General features: G+C 38.3%; 1 long non-coding RNA gene across 1 annotated transcript in view; it reads right to left on the bottom strand.

Annotated features, from left to right (window-relative positions):
• Positions 1-3,540: 3,540 nt before the first annotated feature.
• Gm39297 overlaps positions 3,541-9,820 on the bottom strand; it is a 44,869-nt gene continuing 38,589 nt past the window's right edge. Inside the window, exon 3 of the long non-coding RNA XR_870556.1 lies at positions 3,541-3,784. This is a non-coding gene — a long non-coding RNA (predicted gene, 39297). The remainder of the gene's footprint in view (positions 3,785-9,820) is intronic.

Genomic DNA, 9,820 nt, shown 5'->3' with positions numbered 1-9,820 from the left:
TATTTTTTATACTGTATTTTGTTCAGCTATTTTATTCAAAAATTCTTACTTTATGTGTGTGACTGCTTTGCCTGCCTCTGTATAAGAACAATAAAAAATTGCTGAACTTGTTTATCATTTCAGAGGATTTTTTGGTAGAATTTGTTTGATTTCTAATGTACAAAGTATATTGGCATCTGTAAATAGATATTTCATTGTCTATTTGTATCCCTTATTTTCCTTTCCTTGCCTTATTGTTTCAGGTAGTACTTTGAGCACAATATTGAGCAGTAGAGGGGATAGTGGACATCTATGTCAGGCTTTCTTATTGGCCTGGTGCTTGAAAATTGAGATGGATTTGTTGGCAAATGAACTGCGTGTTTTCTCTTGCTACTGACTTGCTAGTGCCAGGATTCAGGGCATGCATGGCCATGCCTGACTTTTCCCTAAAACTAAGGTTCCTCTGCTTGAATCTCTAGTGCCTTTATCAACTGAGCCATTTCCTCAGTACCTCCACATGCATTTTAACAAACTGTTTCTACTTGGATAAAAGGTAGATGTTCCTGTTTTTCCAGTACTGATAAGGAAAATCAGAAATACTGAGAAGAATCAGGATCAATGACGTATATACCTAAGTCACTCAATAATTGGAGAACTGAATATGATCAACGGTTTTAATTTATACATCTAAAACTGAGGATGTTCTCTGTTTGCAATGATGGATATCTGTGATGGAAAGATTTGTTAGGGATTGGCCTCACATGAAATTGATTTGTGTTCAATTTTTGGAAAATTTCTGAAAAAATATGGATCCTCTTTTCCTTTATCTTTTCTCTGCAGGAGGAATTGCACTGGACTCTGGTACTGTGCAAGGCCCCTTTTCAACGACAGGAGTCCTGGAAGACAATTATGTACCGGCGACTCAGCCTCTTATACAGGAACTGTACCATGAGTTGCTTATCTACTCTGAAAGACCACCAAGAAAATACTCACTGTTCCAAGTGGGAAATATAAATGGTTCAGCTATGGATGCCAGAAAGCGGATAAATCAGAAAAAGCTCACCAGAACGCCAGAATATAACCCAGACCCTTCAGAGTCACCTGAAAAGCCAGTGGTCCCTATGAGGCCCAGGAAGCCAGGTACCAGAGGCCAAGGATGGGATCCAGGAGGTCAGAGATCCCCAGAGCATCCTTTTCCACATAATCAGCCATATTCAGCATACTCAGGGATAAGGCCCTGGCCAGATTCTCACCCCAAGACAAGACATAGTAAGTTCTTGCTTTTTACTTTTCAACTAGACCTTACATCTATACCTATTGTATTCTCTCTGAATTTTTTTAAATTTAAAATTGGTTTTAGTCACAAATTTATTTATTATGAAATTTATAATATTAACCATTTAGTATCTTTTTTTCTTTTCTTCCTCTTAAAAAGTTTCAGCATTCAAAGTACCGTTTCCTTACATCATTTTCATACACGCTTAATTTTTTGTAAACTCTCCCCTTCACTTCTCTCTTTCATCTCACTGCCTCCCCATTTAACCCCCTTTCATTTTGTATGACATGTTTTATTAACTCCTCTACTTTTCTTCCTTAAAACCTATTTTACCACTTCTTGTATGCCCCTTTCTGTTTTTCTAGCAATTACTAACAATAAATCCTCCACAAACACACACACACATGTATGTGTGTGTGTGTGTGTGTGTGTATATATATATATATATATTATATATATATAAATTATATATATAATTATATATATTGAAATTTCAATATATGTTGAAATATATATGTGTGTATATATATATGAATTAGAAGTTAAAATGCACTTTTGAGATAGAATATATGATATTTGTTTTTATGAACCTGGATAAATCCATTTATATTTTCCTGTTTCAGATGTCTTCTGCAATTTTCACAGTTTTGTGCTGAATAAAATTTCATCATCGTGTGTGTACTATTTTATTATCCATTCATCAGTTGTTGGGCATTTAGGTTGATTCTAATTCTTATCTATTGTAAATACAGTAACAGAAACATGGATTATAATTGTATATTAGTAATAGAAAATAATCTGTTTATTGAACATTTTCATACATGTATTTACCACTCATTACCTTTTTTTAATTAGATATTTTCTTCATTTTCATTTCAAATACTACCCGGAAAGTCCCCTATACCCTCCCCACGCCCTGCTCCCCAATCAACCCACTCACACTTCCTGGCTCTGGCATTTCCCTGTACTGGGGCATATGATCTTCACAATAACAAGGGCCTCTCCTCCCACTGATGCCTATAAGGCCGTCCTCTGCTACATATGCAACTAGAGACACAAGCTCTGGGGGTACTGGTTAGTTCATATTGTTGTTTCTCCTATAGGGTTGCAAACCCCTTTAGCTCCTTGGATACTTTCTCTAGCTCCTTCATTGGGGGACCTATGTTCCATCCAATAGATGACTGTGAGCATCCACTTCTGTACTTGCCAAGCACTGGCATAGCCCCACAAGAAACAGCTATATTAGGGTCCTGTCAGCAAAGTCTTGCCAGCATATGCAATAGTGTCTGGGTTTGGTGGTTGTTTATGGGATGGATCCCCAGGTGTGGCAGTCTCTAGAGGGTCCTTCCTTCCATCTCAGCTCTGAACTTTGTCTCTGTAACTCCTCCCATGGGTATTTTGTTCCTCGTTCTAAGAAGGAACGAAGTATCCACACTTTGGTCTTCCTTTTGCTTGACTTTCATGTGTTTTGCAAATTGTATCTTGGGTATTCTAAGTTTCTCAGCTAATATCCACTTATAAGTGAGTGCATATCATGTGTCTTCTTTTGTGATTGGGTTACCTCACTCAGAATGATATCCTCCAGATCCATCCATTTGCTTAAGAATTTTATAAATTCACTGTTTTTAATAGCTGAGTAGTACTCCATTGTGTAAATGTACCACATTTTCTGTATCCATTCCTCTGTGGAGGGACATCTGGGTTCTTTCCAGGTTCTGGCTATTATAAATAATGCTGCTATGAACACAGTGGAGCATGTGTCCTTATTACAACCTCATTATCCTTCCATGTATACCTCCTACATATTCTCCTGGCTATTTTTCTCTTTACAAATAATTTGCTTCTTAATTTCAACTCTACTTTTTTTTGTAAATCTATATTTTTCATATGAAAGAAAATATGCAGTATTTGTGTTTCTGAATGTGGCTTATTTTATTTAAAAAGAGGACTTCCATTTTCCTACCAAACCTATACAACTATATCAGCCTGATATTTTGAAGTGGATTAGTGAAAGGCTTCATGATGGGCACACTCTAAAAAATGTACCTTTGGTTTCATTGTGTGACCATTAAAATGCACACTTATGTACTCCTTGTGAGTATAGATTAATTACTAAATGTGGCTATTCTTTTTCTTTTGAAATATTGATATGGGAAATTTGGGGATATTTTTGAGTTCAAAGTTGGCCTTTACTATTACCTTAGGCAAGCTCTATGTCAGGACTTAGGTATGGGGATGTTCATGGTCACACAAAATGATTGAATCAATAACATTTATGGACTATAGATGGTGAATTAGAGTTTATTGTAGATTTATAGGTGGGAGTTCAAGAGAAGGAGAGAGGACAGAGCTCCTATAAGAGATGCAGATTCCAGGAAGTTGGTGATAATCAACTCCTCATATAGGAGCTTATTATAGGACTTTGGGTATAAAATGGGTACAGTTGTTCAGGCTGGCAGGCTGAATAATGATGAAAAATAAGGTGTTCAGTGCATCTCTCAGTATCAGTCAGATCTTCTCATAGAGCATCTAGGCAAAGATAAGAGACAAAATGAAACCAGGAACCAGAACTCTTGTCTGGCATTCCTGCCTTCCAGTGAGGACATTCTGGGAACTGCTGCTTTGCAGTCCCTTCCTTATAAGATCAATTTTTATTCCTTATTTTCACCAACAGGGTCTCACATGTTGTCTCAAATTTGTTATGTAGCTAAGGACAGGCTTGAACTTTTGATCTACCTGCATCTACTTTCAAAGTATTGGGATTACTACCATTCCCAGTTTGTGGGGTATTGGGTATACAATCCAAGGTCTTGTGCATGCTATACAAGCACTCTACAAAATGAGCTACCCCCACATCCCTTCACAGCTTTACTTAAGATTTATTTAATTTTAAAGATTGTACATGTGTTTGTCTACATCTATGTATATACACATTAGTACAATTGTCCACAGTGATTATAATATCAGATATCCCTGAAGTTAGATTTCCAGGTAGTTGTGAGATACCTAGTATGGATCCTTAAATCAAATTTTGGATCCTATGCAAACAGTACACTCTCTTAACTATTGACACATCTCTCTCCAGGCTCATGCACATGGCTTCTCAATACAACTGAGAAATGATGTTATATTAGTCAGGAATCTCCAGAAGAACAGAACTCAGAAAATGGCATTTATTAAAATGGCTGGCAGGCTGTTGTCCAGCTAGTCCAACAGTGGTTGTGTACCAATAGAAGGTCCAAGAGTCCAATCATTGTATAGTCTTCATGCTGGATGTCTCAGTTGATTGTCTTTAGTATATGCCAGAATCCACAAGAATTAGGCTTCAATTTCATCGAAGGAATGGACTTCCTAGTGAGATGGAGAGTACTCTTTCTTTCCCTTTAATAGGATACAACTGGAAGGTGTGCCCCAGATTAAAGGTAAACCTTCCTACCTCAAAAGATATGAATTCAAGGTATTCAAGGTATATATTGTCACCTCAAAAGATCTATATTAAAAGTGGGTCTTACTCATCCAGAGACTGCCCCACCTGGGGATCCATTCTATATATAGTCACCAAACCCGGACACTATTGTGGATGCTAAGTTCTTGCTGACAGACGCCTGTTATAGCTGTCTCCTAAGAGGCTCTACCAGTGCCTGGATGCTCTCAGCCAACCATTGGACTGAGCACAGGGTACCCAATGGAGGAGCTAAAGAAAGGACTCAAGGAGCTGAAAGGATTTGCAGCCCCATAGGAGGAACAACAATATGAACTAACCAGTACCCCCAGAGCCACCAGGGACTAAACCACCAACCAAAGAGTACACATGGAGGGACTCATGGCTCTAGCTGTATATGTAGCAGAGGATGTCCTTGTCAGTCATCAATGGGAGGAGAGGCCCCCAAGTATTCCTGGCCAGTGTCTCTCTCTTTCTCTCTCTCATAACTGGGATTACATGTGTGTGTTCACTAAGCTTCTGCTACTGTTGTTATTGAAACAATTAAGTATATACTCACAAATAATGTGGCATGGTGGCACATATCTATATTCCATTTGAGATCAGTCTAGGATATATGAAACTCTACATTAAAACAATAATGAATGAAATAACAAGGGCCAAAATAATGGATCAGAAGATAAAATAAGTTACAACACAAGCTTGATGACTTCAGTTTGATCCCTAGAGGCCACAACAGAGAAATGGCTCTCGAAAGCTGTCCTCTGACCTTCACACACACACACACACACACACACACACACACACACACACACACCCCACAACCACCAAATGATAATCACCATCATCTTTTAAATTGAGCTGACGTATGGCTCAGAGGTTAAAGCACTTACGTACAAGCATGAGGATCATATTTATAACCCCAGATTTCTATGTAAATGCCAGGTAGACGTAGCAGCCCACCTGCAATTCCAGCCCTGAAAGGTAGAATAAGGTGATCCCAAGTGCAAGTTAGCCAGCAACACTCACCATGTCCATGAGTAATGTATTTGATAGAGGGACCTTCCCTCAAAGAATAAGGTGGACAAGCAATGAAGAATAATCCTCCACATCAATCTTTGATTTCTACATATATGCTCATACATACATGTGCACTCATGGAAACATGAACCAACACTCAGAAAAATGAGAGAAAATAAAATATCTTTAAAATGATAAGTGATATGATATAGAAATTAAGAAACCACCAGCATAGTAGAAAATTTTTGCAAGCTTGATTGTTTTCTTGGTTTCTATGTTAAAAAGATATTTATTTTTGTTTATTCACATAAACAAAAATAATTTGTTTCAAAAAAATTCCCCTGAAAAATTCAAAAATTTTTCAGGGGAAAAATCCCAAAACAGAACACCAATGGCTTGTGCTGTAAGATCAAGAATTGACAAATGAGACCCCATAAAATTGCAAAGTTTCTGTAAGGCAAAGGACACTGTCGATAAGACAAAAAGGCATCCAACAGATTGGAAAAGATCTTTACCAACTCTACATCCAATAGAGGGATAATATTCAATATATACAAAGAAGTCAAGAAATTAGATTCCAGAGAACCAAAAAACCCTATTAAAAATGGGGTACAGAACTAAACAAAGTATTCTCAACTGAGGAATACCGAATGACTGAGAAGCACCTATAAAAATGTTCACCATCCTTAGTCATCAGAGAAATGCAAATCAAAACAACCCTGAGATTATACCTCACACCAGTCAGAATGGCTAAGATCAAAAAATCAGGTGACAGCAGATGTGGAGAAAGAAGAACACTCCTCCATTGCTGGTGGGATTACAAGCTTGTATAATCACTCTGGAAATAAGTTTGGTGGTTCCTCAGAAAATTGGACATTGTACTACTGGAAGATCCAGCAATACCACTCCTGGGCATATACCCAGAAGATGTTACAACATGTAATAAGGACACATGATCCACTATGTTCATAGCAGCCTTATTTATAATAGCCAGAACCTGGAAAGAACCCAGATGTCCCTCAACAGAGGAATGGATACAGAAAATGTGGTACATTTACACAATGGAGTACTACTCAGCTATTAAAAACAATGAATTTATGAAATACTTAGGCAAATGGATGGACCTGGAGGGTATCATCCTGAGTGAGGTAGCCCAATCACAAAAGAAGTCACTTGAGGACTCATGGCTCTAGCTGCATATGTAGCAGAGGATGGCCTAGTGGGTCATCCATGGGAGGAGAGGCTCTTGGTCTTGTGAAAGTTCCATGTCCCAGTACAGGGGAATGCCAGGGCCAGGAAACAGGAGTGGGTGGGTTGCTGAGCAGGAGGGGGGGCGGGAGAAAGGGATAGGGGGTTTTTGGAGGAGAAACCAGAAAAGGGGATAACATTTGAAATGTAAATAAAGAAAATATGTCATTAAAAAAGAAAAAAGAAAATCAGATAAAAGATATCAAGAAAGATACCCTCCAACTCACTGCCTCCTGAAACTGAATATCTCCTTCAAAGGAGCAGCCCTTGACCTGGGCTTTTCTGGCTTATTTCCACATGAACACTTCCTTGGACCATTTCCCAGCTACTTCTGTGGGCATTTGGGATTAGCAGACTGTCAAAGTGGTCCCTGAGCTGACAGATACTCATGGGCATGACCAAGAGACATTGAAAAGCAGGGTGTGACTGTTAACAGACTCTCTTCACAGCAGGAAAATATTGTCCTAGCATTTGAGCGCTGAAACAATCTCTACTGCTGCTACAAAAAGCTAAGGTGAACCCCCTGCCCTGCCACACAGCAAGGAACTTGTTATTGGTGCTACAGCTCTAGCAGGATATGCAGCATGAGTTCCTACTGACCTCCTTTGTTTCCTGGCTCAAATGATAAAGGAAACCTATCAGTCCTGTTTGCCCCAGCTTCTCTAGATTATTTGCTCATTTGTTCAGCAAACATATACATCACCTGCTGTAAAACAATGCCTATGTGGAGACCAAGGACTCAGAGGGAATTATGATGTCAGAATATCTGTTTTCTCAGAGGATTATAATTTAATAGAGATTATAAAAGAAGAGGGCAAGTGCTGTGAGGGGTGCCTGCTGTATTCAGGAACACACTACAGCACTGGTTATCTGCATAGCATTTAATCAAGGATAAGGGACTGGAGAATGAGGACTTACCCTGACCTGCGGAACTATTAGCCATTAGCAATTAATATTTGCTAGAAGAGGTGGTATCACTTCTTCAATGGTGTATCTCTTGATAAGTTGCCCTTAGTACCAACTAAATAACCTCCCACACATACTTTGGCAAGAAATTCTAATTAGTTCAATGTACTACTCTGTACCCCTCAGTTCTTCAGCTATGGATTCACCAATCACTACACACACACACACACACACACACACAAAGATAAAACCAGTATGATGTTGATATAGCAATTTGTAAACATTTAAAAGTGAAGATATTTCATATGAGAATCACATTAGTGAAATTTGAAATTATAGTGGTGATAGCTGAAAAAAATTGAGGCATCAAGCAACTCTATTCCTCATGTCTTTTCCATGTGTGTGAGGGGGAGGGGGATGGTAGTGATGGATATAGTATCTTGGGAAGCCCAGGCTAGCCCCAAACTCCCTATAAAGCCAAGGATGGTTTTGAACTCCTGCTTCCACCACTAGAGTGTTAATTAAGACTGCAGTTGTATAGCACTATACATAGTTTGTGGCTCTGAGGATAGAACATGGACTTCATGTTAGGCAAACATTCTACCAAACTGAGTCTCTAGCTCTGTACCTCATTTAGGAAGTATCCATAGCTGAAACTGTGGGTTCTGGGCATCCATTACTTAGAGTCAGCTATTCCCATAGAGTCACTCCAGAAACAACTCTGCTCTTACCTTGTGCCATCTGCCTTATCAGAAAGGCCTACAATTCTAATACCTTCCCTGGTGGTTTTTTACTTTAATATAACAGTTTTTCTATAGTTAAAAATTTGTCCCAGTAAATCTGCTAAGAAGACCATGCTGTCCTATGATCTAATAATTTTATCATTTTGGGCTATAGAAAATATAACCACGACCTCAAAAATTAAACCAGAAAATAAATCAGGATCTCAAAAAATATTTAAACTACCATAATTGTTTCAGTATTATTGCCCACAGCTAAGATATGGATCTACCTAACTACCGATAGATAGAAAATGGATAATCTGAAATAGATGTGTCTAAGTACATGCATAAATATACACTGGAGTGTTATTAGACCATAAAAAGAAGAACATCACCAGCTCTGTTGATATAAAACTGCTGTTCCAGCAATCAGGAAGAGACAGGAGATCTCAAGTTCAAGCATGTTTGACTATATAGCAAAATGTCTCAACTGCCCATCACTATCCCTAATATACATACAATGTCAACTAATCCAAAGGCCGTGCTCATAATGGAAAGCCTGTTATACAATATGGGTGAACAAAAATGCCATTTTACATAGGCATAGAAAGAATAATATTGTATTAATCTACTTATATGTGATGTATAAAATAAATAATCAGAAGGAAAGAGTAGAATATTGGCTATCAGGGCTGGATAGATGGCTCATCAGTTAAGAGTTCTTGCTACTCTTCCACAAGATCTGAATTTGGCTCCCAGCACCCATGCCAAGAGGCTCATAGCACCTGTATCTCCAGCTCCAGCAGATCTTATGCCCCCTTATAGCCTCTGAGGGCACCTACACATGCATGGCATACTCTTTCACACACACACACACACACACACACACACACACACACACACTTAAAAATTAACCTTAAAAAAGAGGATTGGTTACCAGGAGCTGGAATAAGATTTCTAATACTTATATGTGTATATACATATGTGTGTAAGTAGAGATTAGAGGTGTATGTTGAGTTGCTTCTTTATCTCTTTACATATTTTAAATCTTTAATTATTTTGTGTATCTACCTACCTACCTATAATCTATCTATCCATCCATCCACCATCTATCATTTATTTATCAATCATTTATCTATGTATCTATCATCTATTATCATCATTCTCTCTCTCTCTCTCTCTCTCTGTGTTGGTGTGTGTGTGCTTGTGCCACATCACACATGTGGA

Source organism: Mus musculus, chromosome 9 (genome assembly GCF_000001635.26).
Source record: "Mus musculus strain C57BL/6J chromosome 9, GRCm38.p6 C57BL/6J".
Lineage (NCBI taxonomy): Eukaryota > Metazoa > Chordata > Mammalia > Rodentia > Muridae > Mus > Mus musculus.
Note: the sequence above shows the minus strand (reverse complement) of the source record. Positions and strands in the feature narration are given on the sequence as shown.